Source organism: Bos indicus, chromosome 9 (genome assembly GCF_029378745.1).
Source record: "Bos indicus isolate NIAB-ARS_2022 breed Sahiwal x Tharparkar chromosome 9, NIAB-ARS_B.indTharparkar_mat_pri_1.0, whole genome shotgun sequence".
In the NCBI taxonomy this organism is placed as follows: Eukaryota; Metazoa; Chordata; class Mammalia; order Artiodactyla; family Bovidae; genus Bos; species Bos indicus.
Window position 1 is genome coordinate 79,359,977 of NC_091768.1, and position 23,902 is coordinate 79,383,878.

A 23,902-nucleotide genomic window follows, 5' to 3' on the forward strand; every position below is an offset into this window, starting at 1 on the left:
GGGATTCTGTGTATTAATTTTGTATCCTGAAACTTTACTAAGTTCATTGATGGGCTCCAGTAGTTTTCTGATGGCATCTTTAGGATGTCCTCTGTATAGTATCATGTCATCTTCAAACAGTGACAGTTTTGCTTCTTCTTTTCCAATTTGGGCCACTTTTATTTCATGTAATTGATTTGTGTTTTGACTTAGAGAATTTCCTTCCAATTCCTAAATTCTAATGTGTGTACATGTGTGACAGAGTATGTGATAATTCCATGAAATACAACACAGCTTTTATGCTTAAATAAAACAAAAGCAAAAATAAGGTTGAGAAACTCTAGGCTTTAAATCATAATTCTTTGTAAAGTTGGAAGAATTTTGCTGGAGGCAGAAAATCATGAAAAGAGTTATAACCATGTCAGATATGAATACATGTTGCTTATATGTGGAAAAATTGTCTAAGTCAAATAAAAATTGTGAAACATTTTATGAGGATCCTTAGGGTAGCTTTCATTCTGTTTTTATCATCTCCAGATTATACTGTCACCCTCATTCTCACCCTCTAAAAGTGAAGTAAATCTGTTTTCTGAAGAAAATCTTGAACTCATAAGAATTTGAAAGTATGTGCTACTACACAGAAGTAAACACTTTACTATATATATTTGCTATAGATAAGATGTGTTTGTTTGTGTGTAGAGGAGCAATTTAGTGACTATTTTTAAAAGACATGTTTGGAACAATTGGGAATTTTGATATGGACTACAGCATATGAGGGGCTTCCCCGTTGGTCAGCGGTAAAGAATCTGACTGCTATGCAGAAGACACAAGAGACTCAGCTTAGATTCTTGGGTTGGGAAAATCCCCTGGAGGAAGGCATGGCAACCCACTCCAGTATTCTTTCCTGGAGAGTCTCCTGGACAGAGGAGCCTAGTAGGCTGCAGTTCACAGGGTCACACAGAGTTGGACACAACTGAAGTCACTTAGCATGCATGCACCCATAGCATATTGGATAACAATAAAGTGCCAATGTTACATTTCTTGAATAATGTGATAATTATGGTTCAGTAGTAAAATGTATTTTTAGGGGATGTATGCTGACAAATTTAGGGCTGAAGTGTCATAATATTTATAAATTACTTTTAAACATGAGTGTGCATGTGTGTGAGTGTGTAGAAAGAGAGACAGGGAATGACACATTGTTAACAATTAGTGTATTTATATAAAGAATATATAAATGCTCTTTCACTCATTAGAAATATTCTAAGAAATATAAGCACCTTAAAGTGGACATATTTTTAGTCTTCCTATATCTCAATAAATAATTTAATCTTTCACTCATCAAATTCAGAAACCCTCTCTCCAAGCAATGTTCATCGCAGCACTGTTTATAATAGCCAGGACATGGAAGCAACCTAGATGCCCATCAGCAGATGAATGGATAAGAAAGCTGTGGTACATATACACAATGGAGTATTACTCAGCCATTAAAAAGAACACGTTTGAATCAGTTCTAATGAGGTGGATGAAACTGGAACCTATTATACATAGTGAAGTAAGCCAGAAAGAAAAACACCAATACAGTATACTAACGCATATATATGGAATTTAGAAAGATGGTAACAATAACCCTGTGTATGAGACAGCAAAAGAGACACTGATGTATAGATCAGTCTTATGGACTCTGTGGGAGAGGGAGAGTGTGGGATGATTTGGGATAATGGCATTGAAACATGTATAATATCATGTATGAAATGAGTCACCAGTCCTGGTTTGATGCACGATACTGGATGCTTGGGGCTGGTGCACTGGGACGACCCAGAGGGAGGGTATGGGGAGGGAGGAGGGAGGAGGGTTCAGGATGGGGAGCACGGGTATACCTGTGGCGGATTCATTTTGATGTTTGGCAAAACTAATAGAATATTGTAAAGTTTAAAAATAAAATAAAATTTAAAAAAATTTTCCAATTACTGTTGATTTTCTCTTGAATATATTCAAATATGTCTGCCCCTTTCCAAACCTATAGCATTTTTATATTAACATAATTTTTGACATTTTGCAAACTATGATCAACATTCCTCATCAAACCAAGAATAAGCCTGCCAAAACATAATGATGTCATCACCGCTTGAATGCTTCCTGTGGCTTCCTATTGTACTCAGTACAAATCCTATAAGGCAAATTTCAAGAGCTTTGCTCTTTACCTTACTTTTGAGCTTCAGCTGAATGTTGAAGCTCTTGACTGTTTTTCAAGCTCTTTTATTATCACTGAACTTATTTTTCTGGCATCTTCACCTGCAAATTTTTTCCCTTTTTCAGGTCTCATGTGAGATATCACTTTCTTCAAACTTTTTTCTATGAGCCCCAAGATTGTACTGCCTATTCCTATATATATTTCCAAAAGCTCCTGTACATACTCATCAACCAAAATTCTAATTGCCAACTATGCTTTATGTCCTTCAGCTGATATTATATTTTTCCTAACTTCATACATCGGCAGTTGACAGAATGCCTAAAACATAGCACATACAATATCCAGTTGTCAAATGACTACTGTGTGGGCTATACAGTGAAACCGATTTGTAATTGAGTGTTTATTAATTCATTCACAGTGTTAAAATGGGACTGCAAGAAGCTGCTAAGAGAATGGCGGAAAAGTGTAAGCATTCAGTAATTTCTAATAAAAAAAAAAGGTCTTTAGTTTATTTGGATCTCTGATATAATTGGTTTATTTCTTAATCACTGGAAAAGACTCTTACTAGATGAGAGGAAATAGAATTAAAAACATGAATATAATCTATAGAGACAGAATCTATAGGAATAAAAGGCACATTAGTGGTTGCCTGACTCACTTGAAAAGACCCTGATGCTGGGAAAGATTGAAGACCGGAGGAGAAGGGGACGACAGAGGATGAGATGGTTGGATGGCATCACTGACTCAATGGACATGAGTTTGAGTAAACTCCAGGAGTTGGTGATGGACAGGGAGGCCTCACGTGCTGCAGTCCATGGGGTCGCAAAGAGTCGGACATGACTGAGCAACTGAACTGAACTGAACTGAACTAGTGGTTGCCTGGGCTGGGAGTAGGGGTGAGGGTGGAATTGACTGAGATGACCACAGGGGTAATAGAAATGTTCTATTTCTTGATTGTATGATTCTTATATGGCTGTATAAATTTGTCAAAACTTATCAAATGTATACTTAAAAGTTTCACATTATACTTCAATTAAGTTAGTTTTTTTAATGCCTCAGTAATTTAAATAGCTTCTCAATAACATCTCCAGCAGAGAAAGTATTACTATTGGAGGAAAATTGTATGAGATAATATTACTTAAAATTTCTAAATAGTAGTAATAATGCTGAAATCAGTTAAAAGAGCCTTTTTATGGTGGTTTCTATATAAAAGGAAATTAATGAGTCCCACACTAATTTTATTCAGTGATTAAATCACAAAACTACTGATCTTCCCCTTGTTTATTCATAGACCATCAGGTAATTAGGGCTGTCTCTACTATATCATCTGCCAGCTGTGAGGAGAATGAGAACAATAGTTATTCAGTTCAGAGGGATCATTATCATTCATATAAGAAAACAGGACTTTTGCAACTGTTAAAAACAGAGCTTAGATGTTTCATCTCCTTTTTCTCTGTAGTTATTGAATAAAAAGCCATGAACCAATTGGAGCCTTAGATGTCTATGTGCATATGCAATTAATTAAATCTAATTTATTTTATAGAAACCACCTAATACTGTTGGGCTTCCCTGGTGACTCAGGGGTAAAGAATCTGCCTGCCAAGGCAGGAAACGTGGGTTCGATTCCTGGGTCAGAAAGATCCCCCGGAGAACGAAATGGCAACCCACTCAGTATTCTTGCCTGGGAAACCCCATGGTTATTGGAGCCTGACAGGTTACAGTCCATGGGGCCACAAAAAGAGTCAGACACAACTTACCAGCTAAACAAAAACAATAGCCTAATATTATTGTAGCAGTGATGGTTAATTTAAGAAATAGAAAAAAAAAACTCAAGGAAGCATGAGTTCTTATACTTAGATACCTTACAGAAATACTTTTCTTAATATACATCAATCTTCATCTAGGTAATTCATATCATTGTCTAACAAATACCATGTTAAGGCAAACTGCAGAAAGCAAAGGGAGTTTTCCTAATCCATTTGGGCTGTTGTAATGAAATACCACAGACTGTGTGGCTTCAAACAACAGAAATTTATTGCTCACTGTCTGGGGGCTGGAAGTCTGAGCTCAGGGTGGTAGGTCTGAGAGCAGGATGTCAGCATGCTAGAGTCCTGGTGAAAGCCCTCTTTCACGTTGCAGACTGCAGACTTCTCACTGAGTCCTCACATCACAGAAGGGGCCAGTAATCTCTCTGGTGTCTCTTTTATAAAGCACTAATCTCACTGTAGCTCACTCGGTAAAGAATCTACCTGCAGTGCAGGAGACCTGGGTTCGATCCCTGGGTTAGGAAGATTCCCCTGGAGAAGGAAATGGCAACCCACTCCAGTATCCTTGCCTGGAAAATCTCATGGACAAAAGAGCCTGGTGGGCTGCAGTCCATGGGGTCGCAAAGAGTCGGGCATGACTGAGTGACTAACACTAATCTCACTGATGAGGATTCTCCCTCATGATTCAACTCTCCCTAAAGGCCCAACCTCCTAAAACCATCATCACCTTTGAAGGTCAGGATTTCAACATACGCATTTGGGGAGGACACACACATTTAGACTATAGCAAGAATCAACCACAGTGGGGACTTCTTGTATTATAAATATTCTTGCCTCAACATTGAAAGTGAAAGTGTTAGTTGCTCAGTCATGTTCTGCTCTTTGTGAGTCCATGGACTATAGCCCACCAGGCTCCTCTGTCCATGGAATTCTCCAGGCAAGAATACTGGAGTGAGTTGCCATTCCTTTCTCCAGGAGATCTTCCCAACCCGGCAATCAAACCCAGGTCTCCCTGAGCCACCAGGGATTTTTACCTCAACATTAACTCTATTGAAGATGCAGTCACACACACACACACACACACACACACACACACACACACACAATAAACTCACTGAGAAATATTAATGGAAAATAAAGTAAGACAAAATTAATGAGGCTAATAAATCATGACATATGATAATAGAAAACTATGTGAAATTGACCAAACCATCTTTTTTTAATTCAAGGTGTAACTTAGGTAAAATAAAATATAAAGATCTTAGGGTTCTAGCCACTCTTTTAATACCTGGATAAACATATATCTTCTACCCAAAAGATAATAAAGCACATTGCCATTATTTCAGAAAATTATTTTGTGCCAATTTCCAGTAAATTCTTTTCTCAAAGGTGAGACTCAAAGGTGATGTTTTCTGATTAATATCACCATAGATTAGCTTTCTCTACTATTAGCATTCATATAAATGCAATTGCATGGCAAGTGTTTCTTGTGTCTGGTTTCTTTCATTCAACTAACAGTTTGAGATTTATGATACCTTGTGTTTGTACTAGCAACAGGCCTAATGCTTATAACATTCCTTTACCTTCTTTTTAATGTTTATAAGGATTTTGATAATGATATTTGTATTATTTTACTCTTCCTATCAACCGTCTTACCATAGGCTTACTAATTTTATTCATCTTAACAATAACAGTGTTTATCTTGATTAAAAAAATTCCTTCTTCATATTTATGTCACTGATTTTTATCTCTATTTTTATAATGACCTCTCTTTAGATTTAAGTTGCTTTTATGTGACTAGCTTCTTCTTTTGAAAAGTTAGGTAATTATTTCTTTTCTAATATATGGCACTATTATGAGAAGTTAGTTATTAATACTGTAAATTTTCATTAATTCTTGCTTAACCTCAACCCACACACACAAAAAAGAGTTCTGTTTACCTTATCATTTAGTTCAAAATATTTTCTGAAGCTCTCATGGTTTTTTGTCATGGCTTGTTACAAATGTGTTTTAAATTTTTCACATATTTATTTATTTTATCACTACTTTATTGCAAGTGACTTCTAACTCAATACCAAAATCACTATAGAATATATTTTATGTTTTCAGTTCTTTGATATAGATTAAGCCTTTTCTCATAGTCAAGTCTTTTGATGATTTTGGTAAATATTCCCAAGTGTAATTAGGAAGAATATGTATTTCGCATTTGGACACAGCACTCTATACATATCATTAGATCAAGTTGGTGGATAATGTTGTTCAAATGATCTACATTATTACTGAGTTTGTGTCTATTTGTTTCATAAAATATCAGATACTAAAATATTCAGATATGATTCCACATTTCCCTTTTTTTGCAAATGTTTAACTTATGTGTTTTAAATCTATAAAAATCATATGTGTTATGTTTTCTTAATAAGTTGTCTTATATTTAATATATCATATGAAATATTCATATTTATCTTCTATAATATTCTGATTTAAATTTATGTGATATTAATACAGCTTCACCATATTTTTTATGTTCACTTTACCTGGCCTACTTGTTCCATGGTCTTATTTTTATGTGTCATACACACACACACATATGCTGCTGCTGCTAAGTCGCGTCAGTCGTGTCCGACTCTGTACGACCCCATAGATGGCAGCCCAACAGGCTCCTCTGTCCCTGGGATTCTCCAGGCAAGAATACTGGAGTGGGTTGCCATTTCCTTCTCCAGTGCATTAAAGTGAAAAGTCAAAGTGAAGTCACTCAGTCATATCCGACTCTTCGCGACCCCATGGACTGTAGCCTACCAGACTCCTCCGTCCATGGGATTCTCCAGGCAAGAGTACTGGAGTGGGGTGCCATTTCCTTCTCCGACACACACAGATACCAAGAGGAAATGATATTACAAGCAAAGCCTTGACCAGTAACCATATATTCAATAAACTCACTAGATTCATTTGACCTAAAATGAATTAGCTTGTATCAGGTACCTTATAGAGATACTAATCTTTAGCCCAATGAAATTTAAGTCTTATAATTTCAGAGAGAAACAGAAAAAAATGCAGGATATGAGTTGCCCTCCAATGCTTCACTCAAACCCTTTAATTGCCACTCTGGAGGCTGAAAATCTGCAACATGACTTCTTACACTTCTTCTTACATCCCTGAGATTTTACTCTGTGGATGTGAACAAACTCTGGGTGCATCTGTTTCTATATTTTATAAAAAAAAAAAAAAAGAAAGAAAGAAAGAAAGAAAGGAACAGTACACAAGAAGGTGGAGATGCAGTATATCATATTCTGATTTGTTAGTGGTTTCCTACTGCTGAAAATTAAACTGGACCAGAATTGAAAGGTGATCATGATCCCTGTATTTGATTACTTTGTGCAATGCTGATGTGTAAGTGCTGATCAGTTAATATTACATTTGTCCTTTGATACACAGGAAAGGGAAATCTGGATGCTGAGCAAGCCAGTCAGAGGGCTGGTGTCCCAGTTTAAAGTCAGAGGAATGTTGGGTCAAACTATAAAAACAGAAAATGCCTTAGGACAATAATGAAAGCAACCAACATCATCTCTCAAGGTGACCAGGATCTATGTTTCTAAATACAAGATCCTTAGACAGAAGAATGATGCTTAATGAACTATGTGGATGTGGAATTTATCTCTCATGCTCATGACTCATTCAGTTCCTTTTTCAATTTCAAAGGGAACAACTTCAGTTAACCTTTACTGGCAATACAAGGTTATCATTAATAAATAGCCACAGTATAATAGTTATTATAATTCAGAATAACAGTGATTGGAATAAAGTGTTTTGTAGTCATTGGTGGAAAATATATTCATTCAAAATTATAGACAGTATTAGAAGTTATATTTTAATCTTCATTTCTCTTCCCACACACTTTAAAGGACCCCAATTTCTCTCCTTTTTTACTTCTTTTTTTGTTTATTGTGTTCTAAATAATATTAATGCTATTAATGTATCAACATAGCCTCATACTGAAGTGTTTTTAAAATATCACTCATGAACACAGTTAAAAAAAAAGAAGCTCATAAATGCAAAGAATTGTAAAAAGAGTGACTCTCACCTTTACAAGAAGAAGAAAATTTGATAATTTTCAAACTCAACAGTGAACTGAGGTCTCATGAGGCAGCCATCACTGATCTTCATATAAGCCAATAGAAAGCTATACCTGAATCTTCTGAATTAATAAGCACTGAATGTAAAAATGAGAATCTTGGAGAGCTTTCCTGTGGTACTAATGAGAGAGCAAAACAGAACAGCAGTCAGTAACAATACCAAAACAAAGCTGTCTTCCCTATTTTGCCTTGGACCACATACCTTCAACTGCTGGAGTCAGAAAAGGAAAGTGAAAAAAAAAAAATCACTAACCACGGGACAGGCAGGAATATTTACTCAACCCAGCACTGTAGCAGGAGGAGGGACATGTGTTGAGCATGCCCTGACCCAGAGACACAGCACCTGACTAAGACTGATGTTTAACTAGAAGTACCCCAGCCTCTATGATCAAGTAAGCATGAACTGGGTAAAAATAATAACGGTACAGTTAGGAGATATGAAAGACATATTATCTATAGAGACAAGCACAAAGGAAAGATTTAAACCCAGGTAGGAAGCAGACATTAAGAAACTGACCTCTGGAAAACCAGGTCCTCCTTAATCATAAGCTATCAGGAAAGGGGTTTGAATCCTATAATGCACTGAGGATATTCATAGCAACAGCATATCTCAATTAAGCCCATCTACTAAAGGCCTGATGAAAGAAATGAAACATTCACCTCTGAGCATTAAAAAAACAACAACAACAACAACAACTTAACATCATCATCTACTTTCTTACATAATACCTCTAGCTTTCATTAAAAGTTCAGTTCAGTTCAGTTCAGTCGCTCAGTCGTGTCTGACTCTTTGCAACCCCATGAATCACAGCACACGAGGCCTCCCTATCCATCACAACTCCCGGAGTTCACTCAGACTCATGTCCATCGAGTCAGTGATGCCATCCAACCATCTCATCCTCTGTCATCCCCTTCTCCTCCTGCCCCCAATCCCTCCCAGCATAAGAGTATTTTACAAGGAGTCAACTCTTCGCATGAGGTGGCCAAAGTACTGGAGTTTCAGCTTTAGCATCATTCCTTCCAAAGAAATCCCAGGGCTGATCTCCTTCAGAATGGACTGGCTGGATCTCCTTGCAGTCCAAGACACTCTCAAGAGTCTTCTCCAACACCACAGTTCAAAAGCATCAATTCTTCAGGGCTCAGCTTTCTTCACAGTCCAACTCTCACATCCATACATGACCACAGGAAAAACCATAGCCTTGACTAGACAGACCTTTGTTGGCAAAGTAATGTCTCTGCTTTTGAATATGCTATCTAGGTTGGTCATAACTTTCCTGCCAAGGAGTAAGCGTCTTTTAATTTCATGGCTGCAGTCACCATCTGCAGTGATTTTGGAGCCCCAAAAAATAAAATCTGACACTGTTTCCCCATCTATTTCCCATGGGGAATCCTATTTCCCATGGACCAGATGCCATGATCTTCATTTTCTGAATGTTGAGCTTTAAGCCAACTTTTTCACTCTCCACTTTCACTTTCATCAAGAGGCTTTATACAAGGCATAAAATCTATAAGGAAAAGCATACTTTGAAGTCATAAAGTATTCACCAGGATCAAACTCTGATATGATACACATAGTAGAAACAATCAGAAAAGCAATTTAAAATAACTTTGTGATCCTGGATTAGCTTTAAATATACATTAAAAACTCCAGGACAACCACTTAAAAAGGTAAAAAATGCAAAATATAACAATGTAAATATGTTAAGAAAGGAGAGTAATGTAACCATGAGTGGTAAAAAAGAAGTGAAGACAAAAATGGGGGGAAAAAATACAACAAATACAAAACAGTAACAAATATGGAGGCTATTAATCCAACTATACCAATAAATACTTTGAACATCAATGGGTTATATACACCAGTTGAAGGAGATTGTAAGAATGGATTAAAAAACACAATCTAACTATATATATTGTCTACAAACCCCATTTTAAATATAAAGACACATACAGATAAGAAGCAAATGGATGGAGAAAAATGTATAATTTTAAAACTAGAATGTTAGTCGCTCAGTCGTGTTTGACTCTTTGTAACCCCATGGACTGTAGCCCACAAGGCTTCTTATCCATGGAATTCTCCAAGCAAGAGTACTGGAGTGGACAGCCATTCCCTTTTCCAGGATGTCCTGCTGACCTAGGGATCAAACTTGTGTCTCTTGCATTGTAGGCAGATGCTTTACCATTTGAGCCACAAGGGAAGTCCACTAACACTCTCCCCCGCCCCGCCACACACACACAAAAAGCAGGAGTAACTATGGTAATTTCAGACAGAGCAGACTTAAAAGCAAGCAAAGTTATCAGGATAAAAAAGGATACATACATACATAATGATAAAGGAATCAGTTCTCCAAGAAGATATAACAATCCTCAATACTTCTACAATTAAGAACAGGGTGTCAAATTATGTGAGGCAGAAACTGATAGAATTCATCCCAAGGAGAAAGGGGTGAATCTTGTTACCACTTTGTCAGAAATGGACAGAACTAGTGGGCAGAAAAGCTATGACCAACCTAGACAGCAAATTAAAAAGCAGAGACATTATTACTTTTGCAAAAAGTTCCATCTAGTCAAAACTATGGTTTTTCCAGTACTCAAGCATGGATGTGAGAATTGGACTATAAAGAAAGCTGAGTGCCAAAGAATTGATGCTTCTGAACTGTGGTGCTGGAGAAGACACTTGAGAGTCCTTTGGACTGCAAGGATATCAAACCAGTCCATCTTAAAGGAAACCAGTCCTGAATACTCACTGGAAGGACTGATGTTGAAGCTGAAACTCCAATACTTTGGCCACCTGATGGGAAGAACTGACTCATTGGAAAAGACCCTGATGCTGGGAAAGATTGAAGGTGGGAGGAGAAGGGGATGACTGAGGATGATATGGTTGGATGGCATCACCAACTTGATGGACATGAGTATGAGTAAACTCCAGGACATGACTGAGAGTCCAACATGACTGAGTGACTGAACTGAACTGAACACAACCTTATGCAACAATAGCAGAATAAATATTTTTCTCAAACTTGCATGGATTCATGTTGATATACAGCAAAACCAATACAATATTGCAAACTTAAAAAATAAAATAAAATAAATTAAATTATAAATAAACCTTAAAAAAAAAAAAAAAAACTTGCATGGAGCATCTACCAAGACATCACATTCTGAGACATATTTCAACTGAGATACACTTTAGCAAATTTAAAGAGAAATTATTTAAGTTTTCCAACTGAGTGGCAATGGTTCCCAGTGTAAAGTCTGGCCTTCAGAAAAGAGTAATTATGAAGCTCTTTGAAGATGGTGGGGCTTCCTCACAAATCTATTTCTCAAGTATTGGTGAAAGGTATGCCTTCCGGATCCCCCCCAGTATGGGTGAGTAGGTCTTAAATGACAGATCCACTCGAATATTTCAATGCTCCCAAGCCTCTGAACCTCTGAGGTACTTTTTTTTTTAACTGGGGTATAATTGCTTTACAATGTTGTGTTAGTTTCTGCTGTACAACAAAGTGAGTCAGCTATCAGATCAGATTAGATCAGTCACTCAGTCATGTCCAACTCTTTGCGACCCCATGAATTGCAGCACGCCAGGCCTCCTTGTCGATCCCAACTCCCAGAGTTCACCCAGACTCATGTCCATCGAGTCAGTGATGCCATCCAGCCATCTCATCCTCTGGCCTCCCCTTCTCCTCCTGCCCCCAATCCCTCCCAGCATCACAGTCTTTTCCAATGAGTCCTCTTCACATGAGGTGGCCAAAGTACTGGAGTTTCAGCTTTAGCATCATTCCTTCCAAAGAAATCCCAGGGCTGATCTCCTTTAGAACGGACTGGTTGGATCTCCTTGCAGTCCAAGACACTCTCAACAGTCTTCTCCAACACCACAGTTCAAAAGCATCAATTCTTCGGCGCTCAGCCTTCTTCACAGTCCAACTCTCACATCCATACATGACCACAGGAAAAACCATAGCCTTGTCTAGACGGACCTTTGTTGGCAAAGTAATGTCTCTGCTTTTGAATATGCTATCTAGGTTGGTCATAACTTTCCTTCCAAGGAGTAAGCGTCTTTTAATTTCATGGCTGCAGTCACCATCTGCAGTAATCTTGGAGCCCAGAAAAATAAAGTCTGACACTGTTTCCACTGTTTTCCCATCTATTTCCCATGAAGTGATGGGACTGGATGCCATGATCTTCGTTTTCTGAATGTTGAGCTTTAAGCCAACTTTTTCACTCTCCTCTTTCACCTTCATCAAGAGGCTTTTTAGTTCCTCTTCACTTTCTGCCATAAGGGTGGTGTCATCTGCATATATGAGGTTATTGATATTTCTCCCGGCAATCTTGATTCCAGCTTGTGTTTCTTCCAGTCCAGCGTTTCTCATGATGTACTGTGCACATAAGTTAAATAAACAGGGTGACAATATACAGCCTTGACGAACTCCTTTTCCTATTTGGAACCAATCTGTTGTTCCATGTCCAGTTCTAACTGTTGCTTCCTGACCTGCATACAGATTTCTCAAGAGGCAGATCAGGTGGTCTGGTATTCCCATCTCTTTCAGAATTTTCCACAGTTTATTGTGATCCACACAGTCAAGGGCTTTGGCATAGTCAATAAAGCAGAAATAGATGTTTTTCTGGAACTCTCTTGCTTTTTCCATGATCCAGCAGATGTTCCCAATTTGATCTCTGGTTCCTCTGCCTTTTCTAAAACCAGCTTGAACATCAGGAAGTTCACGGTTCACATATTGCTGAAGCCTGGCTTGGAGAATTTTGAGCATTACTTTACTAGCATGTGAGATGAATGCAATTGTGTGGTAGTTTGAGCATTCTTTGGCATTGTCTTTATTTGGGACTGGAGTGCAAACTGACCTTTTCCAGTCCTGTGGCCACTGCTGAGTTGTCCAAATTTGCTGGCATATTGAGTGCAACACTTTCACAGCATCATCTTTCAAAATTTGAAATAGCTCAACTGGAATTCCATCACCTCCACTAGCTTTGTTCGTAGTGATGCTTTCTAAGGCCCACTTGACTTCACATTCCAGGATGTCTGGCTCTAGGTCAGTGATTACACCATCGTGATGATCTGGGTCATGAAGATCTTTTTTGTACAGTTCTTCTGTGTATTCTTGCCATCTCTTCTTAATACCTTCTGCTTCTGTTAGGTCCATACCATTTCTGTCCTTTATTGAGCCCATCTGCATGAAATGTTTCTTTGGTATCTCTGATTTTCTTGAAGAGATCTCTAGTCTTTCCCATTCTGTTGTTTTCCTCTATTTCTTTGCATTGATCGCTGAAGAAAGCTTTCTTATCTCTTCTTCCTATTCTTTGAAACTCTGCATTCAGATGTTTATATCTTTCCTTTTCTCCTTTGCTTTTCGCTTCTCTTGTTTTCACAACTATTTGTAAGGCCTCCCCAGACAGCCATTTTGCTTTTTTTGCATTTCTTTTCATGGGGATAGTCTGGATCCCTGTCTCCTGTACAATGTCACGAATCTCATTCCATAGCTCATCAGGCACTCTATCAGATCTAGGCCCTTAAATCTATTTCTCACTTCCACTGTATAATCATAAGGGTTTTGATTTAGGTCATACCTGAATGGTCTAGTGGTTTTCCCTACTTTCCTGAATTTCAATCTGAATTTGGCAATAAGGAGTTCATGATCTGAGCCACAGTCAGCTCCTGGTCTTGTTTTTGCTGACTGTATAGAGCTTCTCCATCTTTGGCTGCAAAGAATATAATCAATCTGATTTCAGTGTTGACCATCTGGTGATGTCCATGTATAGAGTCTTCTCTTGTGTTGTTGGAAGAGGGTGTTTGTTATGACCAGTGCATTTTCTTGGCAAAACTCTTTTAGTCTTTGCCCTGCTTCATTCCGTATTCCAAGGCCAAATTTGCCTGTTACTCCAGGTGTTTCTTGGCTTCCTACTTTTGCATTCCAGTCCCCTATAATGAAAAGGACATCTTTTTTGGATGTTAGTTCTAAAAGGTCTTGTAGGTCTTCATAGAACCGTTCAACTTCAGCTTCTTCAGCATTACTGTTGGGGCATAGACTTGGATTACTGTGATATTGAATGGTTTGCCTTGGAAACAAACAGAGATCATTCTGTCATTTTTGAGATTGCATCTAAGTACTGCATTTTGGACTCTTTTGTTGACCATAATGGCTGCTCCATTTCTTCTAAGGGATTCCTGCCCGCAGTAGTAGATATAATGGTCATCTGAGTTAAAGTCACCCATTCCAGTCCATTTCAGTTCGCTGATTCCTAGAATGTCGACATTCACTCTTGCCAATCTCTTGTTTGACCACTTCCAATTTGCCTTGATTCATGGACCTGACATTCCAGGTTCCTATGCAATATTGCTCTTTACAGCATCGGACCTTGCTTCTATCACCAGTCACATCCACAGCTGGGTATTGTTTTTGCTTTGGCTCCATCCCTTCATTCTTTCTGGAGTTATTTCTCCACTGATCTCCAGTAGCATACTGGGCGCCTACTGACCTGGGGAGTTCCTCTTTCAGTATCCTATCATTTTGCCTTTTCATACTGTTCGTGGGTTCTCAAGGCAAGAATACTGAAGTGGTTTGCCATTCCCTTCTCCAGTGAACCACATTCTGTCAGATCTCTCCACTTTGACCTGCCCATCTTGGGTCGCCCCACGGGCATGGCTTAGTTTCATTGAGTTAGACAGGGCTGTGGTCCTAGTGTGATTAGATTGACGAGTTTTCTGTGAGTATGGTTTCAGCGTGTCTGCCCTCTGAGGCCCTCTTGCAACACCTACCATCTTACTTAGGTTTCTCTTACCTTCAGCATGGGGTATCTCTTCACAGCTGCTCCAGCAAAGCCAGCCAATGCTCCTTACCTTGGATGAGGGCTATCTCCTCACCACCGCCCTTCCTGACCTTCAACGTGGGATAGCTCCTCTAGGCCCTTCTGTGCCCGTGCAGCCAGGGCGTGGGGTTGCTCCTCCCCCCCACCGCCCCTGGCCTTGGGCTTAAGGGCTTGGGATATCTCCTCCCAGCCACCGTCCCTGACCTCAGACGTGGGGTAACTCCTCTCGTCGCCGCCCCTGACCTCGGATGCTGGGTATCTCCTCTCGGCCACCGCCCCTGACCTCAGACGTTGGGTAGTTCCTCTCCACCGTTCCTGCGCCGTCGCAGTCTGGCACTCTCGGCCGCTGCCCCTGACCTCGGTCGTTGGGTAACTCCTCTTGGCCGCTGCCCTTCAGGCATGGGGTCCTCCCGGCTTCTGCCCCTGACCTCGGACCTGGGGTAGCTCCTCTCGGCCGTGCTTTAGCACACCCGTTGCAGCCACCTGCGCTTTAACGCGCCCGTCACAGCCGCCTGCACTTCCTCACTCTAGAACCTCCGCTCCCAACAACTCCATCCCAGGACTCTAAGTTGTCAGTTGCCACAGAGCACCAAGCTGAGTTTCCTATGTTTTACAACAGCTTCTGACTAGCTATCTATTTTACACACGATGGTATGTATATGGCAATGTTATTCTCTCAATTTGTCCCAACTTCTCCTTCCCCCATTAAACCAAGGGAGATCTAGCATTTCCGACTCACTCATGATCAGCTACCTTTTGGTAAAGAACGTAAAGGTTGCATTCCAAAGGGGTTTTGTACTTTATCAGCAATTTATGAATATTCCAATTGTTTCAGATCTTTGCTAGTACTTGACTGTGGTATGTTTTTACTTTTTTTTTTTTTTTTTGCCATTTTAATAGGTGTGTAATCTAATTTCATTATGGTTTTAATTTGCACGTCCCTCATGACTAGGGCTCCAGAGCGTTTTTTCATGTGCACAGTGAACACTCATATATATTCTTATAAAGTATCGCTTCAATTTTTTACCCATTTATAGTGTTGTTTTACTTATACTATTTTTCTTTTATGGGTAATTCTTAAGAAATATAAATACTTGAGTTATAAAAATATTTTCAGGATATAAGGTATTTTCAAATTTATTTATTACAATATTTTCTCCTAATTTATGGCCTGAATTTTCATTTTCTTACAGTGACTTCAATGAAGAAAAGTTCTTGATTTGGATGAAGTACAGCTCATCAGTTTTTTCTTTTTTGCATTATGATTTCTTTGTCCCACCTGAAAATCATAGTCAATAGCGATCATTTCCTACTACATACTTTATGTGGCTCTCTGTTTCACAAATTTTATAACTGTTGCTTTTATAATCAGGTCTGTGATCTCTGTTGAGTTAAATTATGAAATAAGAGTCAAGATTCACTTTTTAAATTATATATAGAGAGACCCAGTTGCTTCTGTACCGGTTGTTGAATACACTATCTTTTCTCTTACACAATTGCCTTGCCATCCTTGTTAAAAATTAGCACACATGTGCCTCAATTATCAACAGTATAGGAAATTTTGAAACCCACTAATTTATGTCATATAACTCTTGCCTTTTTAAAAAATAATATATGGTAAAAATGGATTTTAAGAATGTTTTGTTGCTACATTTATTTTAGACTCAGATTATCAATTTCTACAAAGAAAAAATTCATTGAGATATTGATTTGCATTGTGTTGATTGATAGATCAATTTGGGTCAAATTTCCCTTTTAAAAATATTGTCATCCAACACAGAAGCACTGTAAAAATATCCACTTATATAGGCCTTCTTTAACTACTCTCAATAGTGTTTTATAGTTTCTGTTGTAAAATTATTAAATATTATATTTAACATATACAAAATTATTCATTTATGAGGCTTTTGATAATCTTCTTGTTCATCTTTAAAAATTACGCTCATTTATACAAGCAAGTGACTTTGTTCATCAACTGTTTCATGGTTTTGTAAATTCAGTTAGTAGTTCTAGCAGCTTTTATTCGATTCCTTAGAATTTCTAAATATACAATGATGACTTCAGCAAATAAAGGCAAGTTGTATGCCCAGATTTCTTTTTCTTAATTTAATAATTAGCAAAATATCCAGTTCAATATTAAACGGAAATAGTAAGAGTGAAAAATCTTTATCGTTTCCTAATAATAGTAAATGTACAAAATAATAGTGAATATGCAAAAAAGATCTTCATGATCCAGATAATCACGATGGTGTGATCACCAACCTAGAGCCAGACATCCTGGAATGAGAAGTCAAGCAGGACTTAGAAAGCATCACTACGAACAAAGCTAGTGGAGGTAATGGAATTCCAGCTGCGCTATTTCAAATTCTAAAAGATGATGCTGTGAAAGTGCTGCACTCAATATGCAAGCTAGTTTGGAAAACTCAGCAGTGGCCACAGGACTGGAAAAGGTCAGTTTTCATGCCAATGCCAAAGAAAGGCGATGGCAAAGAATGTTCAAACTCATCTCACACACTAGCAAAGCAATGCTCAAAATTCTCCAAGACAGACTTCAACATGACATGAACCATGAACTTCCAGATGTTCAAGCTGGATTTAGAAAAGGCAGAGGAATCAGAGATTAAATTGCCATCATCCGTTGGATCATTGAAAAAGCAAGAGAGTTCTAGAAAAATATCTATTTCTGCTTTATCGACTATGCCAAAGCCTTTGACTGCATGGTCCAGATAAACTCTGGAAAATTCTTAAACAGATGGGAATACCAAACCACCTGACCTGTCTCTTGAGAAATCTGTATGCAGGCCAGGAAGCAACAGTTAGAACTGGACATGGATAAACAGACTGGTTCCAAATAGGGAAAATAGTACATCAAGCCTGTATATTGTCACCGTGCTTATTTAACTTGTATGCAGAGTACATCATGAGAAATGCTGAGCTGGATGAAGCACAAGCTGGGATCAAGATTGCTGGGAGAAATATCAATAACCTCAGATATGCAGATGACACCACCCTTATGGCAGAAAGCAGGAAGAACTAAAGAGCCTCTTGATGAAAGTAAAGAGGAGAGTGAAAAAGTTGGCTTAACACTCAACATTCAGAAAATTAAGATCATGGTATCTGGTCCCATCACTTCATGGGAAATAGATAGGGAAACAGTGAAAACAGTGTCAGACTTTATTTTGGGGGCTACAAAATCACTGCAGATGATGGCTGCACCCATGAAATTAAAAGACACTTACTCCTTGGAAGAAAAGTTATGACCAACCTAAACAGCATATTAAAAAGCAGAGACATTACTTTGCCAACAAAGTTCCGTCTAATCAAGGCTATGGTTTTTCCAGTAGTCATGTATGGATGTGAGAGTTGGACTATGAAGAAAGCTAAGCGCCGAAGAATTGATGCTTTTGAACTGTGGTGTTGGAGAAGACTCTTGAGAGTCCCTTGGCCTGCCAGGAGATCCAATCAGTCCATCCTAAAGGAAATCAGTCCTGAATATTCATTCAAAGGACCTATGCTGAAGCAGAAACTCCAATACTTTGGCCCCGTGATGTGAAGAACTGACTCATTGGAAAAGTCCGTGATGCTGGGAAAGATTGAAGGCAGGAGAAGGGGACGACAGAGGATGAGGTAGTTGGATGGCATCACTGACTCGATGGACATGAGTTTGAGTAAACGCCAGGAGCTGGTGATGGACAGGGAGGCCTGGTGTACTGCAGTCCATGGGGTCGCAAAGAGTCGGACATCTCTGAGGAACCGAACTGAACTGAACTGAATAATAGTGAGGAAGAATTCAGCTAGTTCTGTCTTAGGTATTTCATTTTCACTTAAATATATGTGCAAAATCCAAATAGCTCTTCTAAAATTCATACTACTTCCTTGATCTTTGACATTTTGGGGTCAGTTTCTATTGATTTTTTAAAAATGTCTGGTTATTGAGTCACAGTTTCCTGCTCCTTGGTGTGTTTAGGTTTTTGAATTGGATGGTGAACTTTGTGAGAATTGCATTATTGAGTGTGTTTTTTGAAATGCCTTTCTATAAAGGAGGGTAAGTGCTGTTTTGGCAGGCAGTTACCAGCAGTTTAGTTTGATTCTTGTCAGGTATACACTTTTTTTTCTTTTTTCTCTTCCAGTATACTGATACAGAATTGACATCTGTGTGCTAAGTAATTTCCATCATGTCCAATTCTTTGTGACCCTATGGACCATGGCCCACCAGGCTGGTCTGTCCATGGGATTCTCCAGGCAAGAATAGTGGAGTGGCCATATCCTCCTCCAGGGGATCTTCCTGCCTCAGGGATCAAACCCACATCTCTTACATCACCTGCATTGGGAGATAGGTTCTTTACCGCTAGTGCAACCTGGGAAGCCAGAATTGACACGTAGCACTGTATTAGAGACTTCCCTGGTGGCTCAGACTGTAAAGCATATGCCTACAATGCAGGAAACCCAGGGTCAATCCGTGGGTTGGGAAGATCTCCTGGAGAAGGCGATGGCACCCCACTCCAGTACTCTTGCCTAGAAAATCCCATGGATGGAGAAGCCTGCTAGGCTACAGTCCATGGGGTCACAAAGAGTTGGACACGACTGAGTGACTTCACTTCTACTTTCACTGTATTATAAGTATAATGTTGGATTTAGACACATCAAGAAATGATTATCACAATAAATTAGATGAAACATCTACCATCTCATATGATAAAAAATTAAATAACAGGAAAAATGTTCTTTCTTATGATGAATACTCTTAGGATTTACTCTCTTAACAATTTTCATATATAATGTGTGTGCATGGACGCTAAGTCGCTTCAGTCATGTCCAACTCTTTGCAACCCTATGGACGATAGCCTGCCAGGTTCCTCTGCTCACAGGATTCTCCAGGCCAGAATACTGGAATGGGTTGTTATAACCTCCTTCAGGGGATTTTTCCAACCCAGGGAACAAACCCTTTTCTCCTGCATTGGTAGGCAGGTACTTTATCACCAGTGCCACCCGGAAAGACTCCAAATATAATGTTGCTGTTGTTGCTCAGTCATGTCCAGCTTTTGCAACCCCATGGACTGCAGCATACCAGGCTTCCCCATCCTGCACCATCTCCGAGTTTGGTCAAACACATTTCCATTGAGTCAGTGATGCCATTCAAACATCTCATCCTCTGCTGTCACCTTCTCCTCCGCCCCCAATCCCTCCCAGCATCAGGGTCTTTTCCAATGAATTGGCTCTTCAAGTCAGGTGGCCAAAGTAATGCAGCTGCAGCTTCAGCATCAGTCCTTCAAATGAATATTCAGGACTAATTTCCTTTAGGATTGACTGGTTTAATCTCTTTGCAGCCCAAGGGACTCTCAAGTGTCTTCTCCAACACCACAGTTCAAGGCAACAATTCTTGCACCTCAGGCTTTTTTATTGTCCAGCTCTTACATCCATACATTTGGCAGAATGTGGTCCACTGGAGAAGGGAATGGCAAACCACTTCAGTATTCTTGCCTTGAGAACCCATGAACAGTATGAAAAGGCAAAATGATAGGATACTGAAAGAGGAACTCCCCAGGTCAGTAGGCGCCCAATATGCTACTGGAGATCAGTGGAGAAATAACTCCAGAAAGAATGAAGGGATGGAGCCAAAGCAAAAACAATACCCAGCTGTGGATGTGACTGGTGATAGAAGCAAGGTCTGATGCTGTAAAGAGCAATATTGCATAGGAACCTGGAATGTCAGGTCCATGAATCAAGGCAAATTGGAAGTGGTCAAACAAGAGATTGGCAAGAGTGAATGTCGACATTCTAGGAATCAGCGAACTGAAATGGACTGGAATGGGTGACTTTAACTCAGATGACCATTATATCTACTACTGCGGGCAGGAATCCCTCAGAACAAATGGAGTGGCCATCATGGTCAACAAAGAGTCTGAAATGCAGTACTTAGATGCAATCTCAAAAATGACAGAATGATCTCTGTTTGTTTCCAAGGCAAACCATTCAATATTACAGTAATCTAAGTCTATGCCCCAACAGTAATGCTGAAGAAGCTGAAGTTGAACGGTTCTATGAAGACCTACAAGATCTTTTAGAACTAACATCCAAAAAAGATGTCCTTTTCATTATAGGGGACTGGAATGCAAAAGTAGGAAGCCAAGAAACACCTGGAGTAACAGGCAAATTTGGCCTTGGAATACAGAATGAAGCAGGGCAAAGGCTAATAGAGTTTTGCCAGGAAAATGCACTGGTCATAGCAAACACCCTCTTCCAAAAACACAAGAGAAGACTCTATACATGGACATCACCAGATGGTCAACACCGAAATCAGATTGATTATATTCTTTGCAGCCAAAGATGGAGAAGCTCTATACAGTCAGCAAAAACAAGACCAGGAGCTGACTGTGGCTCAGACCATGAACTCCTTATTGCCAAATTCAGACTGAAATTGAAGAAAGTAGGGAAAACCACTAGACCATTCAGGTATGACCTAAATCAAAACCGTTATGATTATACAGTGGAAGTGAGAAATAGATTTAAGGGCCTAGATCTGATAGAGTGCCTGATGAACTATGGAATGAGGTTGTGACATTGTACAAGAGACAGGGATTAAGACCATCCTCATGGAAAAGAAATGCAAAAAAGCAAAATGGCTGTCTGGGGAGGCCTTACAAATAGTTGTGAAAAGAAGAGAAGCAAAAAGCAAAGGAGAAAAGGAAAGATATAAACATCTGAATGCACAGTTCCAAAGAATAGGAAGAAGAGATAAAAAAGCTTTCTTCAGCGATCAATGCAAAGAAATAGAGGAAAACAACAGAATGGGAAAGACTAGAGATCTCTTCAAGAAAATCAGAGATACCAAAGGAACATTTCATGCAAAGATGAGCTCGATAAAGGACAGAAATGGTATGGACCTAACAGAAGCAGAAGGTATTAAGAAGAGATGGCAAGAATACACAGAAGAACTGTACAAAAAAGATCTTCATGACTCAGATAATCACGATGGTGTGACCAATGACCTAGAGCCAGACATCCTGGAATGTGAAGTCAAGTGGGCCTTAGAAAGCATCACTACAAACAAAGCTAGTGGAGGTGATGGAATTCCAGTTGAGCTATTCCAAATCCTGAATGATGCTGCTGTGAAAGTGCTGCACTCAATATGCCAGCAAATTTGGACAACTCAGCAGTGGTCACAGGACTGGAAAAGGTCAGTTTTCATTCCAATCCTAAAGAAAGGCAATGCCAAAGAATTTTCAAACTACCACACAATTGCACTCATCTCACATGCTAGTAAAGTAATGCTCAAAATTCTCAAAGCCAGGCTTCAGCAATATGTGAACCGTGAACTTCCTGATGTTCAAGCTGGTTTTAGAAAAGGCAGAGGAACCAGAGATGAAATTGCAAACATCCGCTGGATCATGAAAAAAGCAAGAGAGTTCCAGAAAAACATCTATTTCTGCTTTATTGACTATGCCAAAGCCTTTGACTGTGTGGATCACAATAAACTGTGGAAAATTCAAGAGATGGGAATACCAGACCACCTGATCTGCCTCTTGAGAAATTTGTATGCAGGTCAGGAAGCAACAGTTAGAACTGGACATGGAACAACAGATTGGTTCCAAATAGGAAAAGGAGTTTGTCAAGGCTGTATATTATCACCCTGTTTAATTAACTTATACGCAGAGTACATCATGAGAAACGCTGGACTGGAAGAAACACAAGCTGGAATGAAGATTGCCGGGAGAAATATCAATAACCTCAGATATGCAGATGACACCACTCTTATGGCAGAAAGTGAAGAGGAACTCAAAAGCCTCTTGATGAAAGTGAAAGTGGAGAGTGAAAAAGTTGGCTTAAAGCTCAACATTCAGAAAATGAAGATCATGGCATCTGGTCTCACCACTTCATGGGAAATAGATGGGAAAACAGTGGAAACAGTGTCAGACTTTATTTTTCTGGGCTCAAAAATCACTGCAGATGGTGACTGCAGCCATGAAATTAAAAGACTCTTACTCCTTAGAAGGAAAGTTATGACCAACCTAGATAGCATATTCAAAAGCAGAGATATCACTTTGCCAACAAAGGTTCATCTAGTCAAGGCTATATGGTTTTTTCTGTGGTCATGTATGGATGTGAGAGTTGGACTGTGAAGAAGGCTGAGCGCCAAAGAATTGATGCTTTTGAACTGTGGTGTTGGAGAAGACTCTTGAGAGTGTCTTGGACTGCAAGGAGATCCAACCAGTCCATTCTGAAGGAGATCAGCCCTGGGATTTCTTTGGAAGGAATGATGCTAAAGCTGAAACTCCAGTACTTTGGCCACCTCATGCGAAGAGTTTACTCCTTGGAAAAGACTCTGATGCTGGGAGGGATTGGGGGCAAGAGGAGAAGGGGACAACAGAGAATGAGATGGCTTGATGGCATCACTGACTCGATGGACGTGAGTCTGAGTGAACTCTGGGAGTTGGTTATGGACAGGGAGGCCTGGCGTGCTGCGATTCATGGGGTCGCAAAGAGTCGGACACGACTGAGCGATCTGATCTGATCTGATCTACATCCATTCATGACTACTAGAAAAACCATAGCGTTGATTAAACAAACCCTTGTAGGCAAAGTAATGTCTCTACTTTTTAATACACAGTCTAGGTTTGTCTTTTTGCCTTTTTATACTGTTCATGGAGTTGGGGTGCGAAGAACTGACTCATTGGAAAAGACCATGATGCTAGAAAAGGTTGAAGGCAGGAGGAGAAGGGGATGACAGAGGATGAGATGGTTGGATGGCATCACCAACTCAACAGACATGAATTTGAGCAAGCTTTTGGAGTTGGAGATGGACAGGGAATCCAGGCATGCTGCAGTCCATGGGGTTGCAAAGAGTTGGACATGACTGAGCAACTGAACTGAATTGAGGTTTCTCATTTGTTCATGATATTTATCATCTTGTAAAGTTTATCCTTAGTACTTATTTATCTTACAACTGGAAGTTTGTACCTTTTGACTGCCTTCATCCAATTTCCCCTCCCTCATCATCTGCCTCTCGTAACCACAAA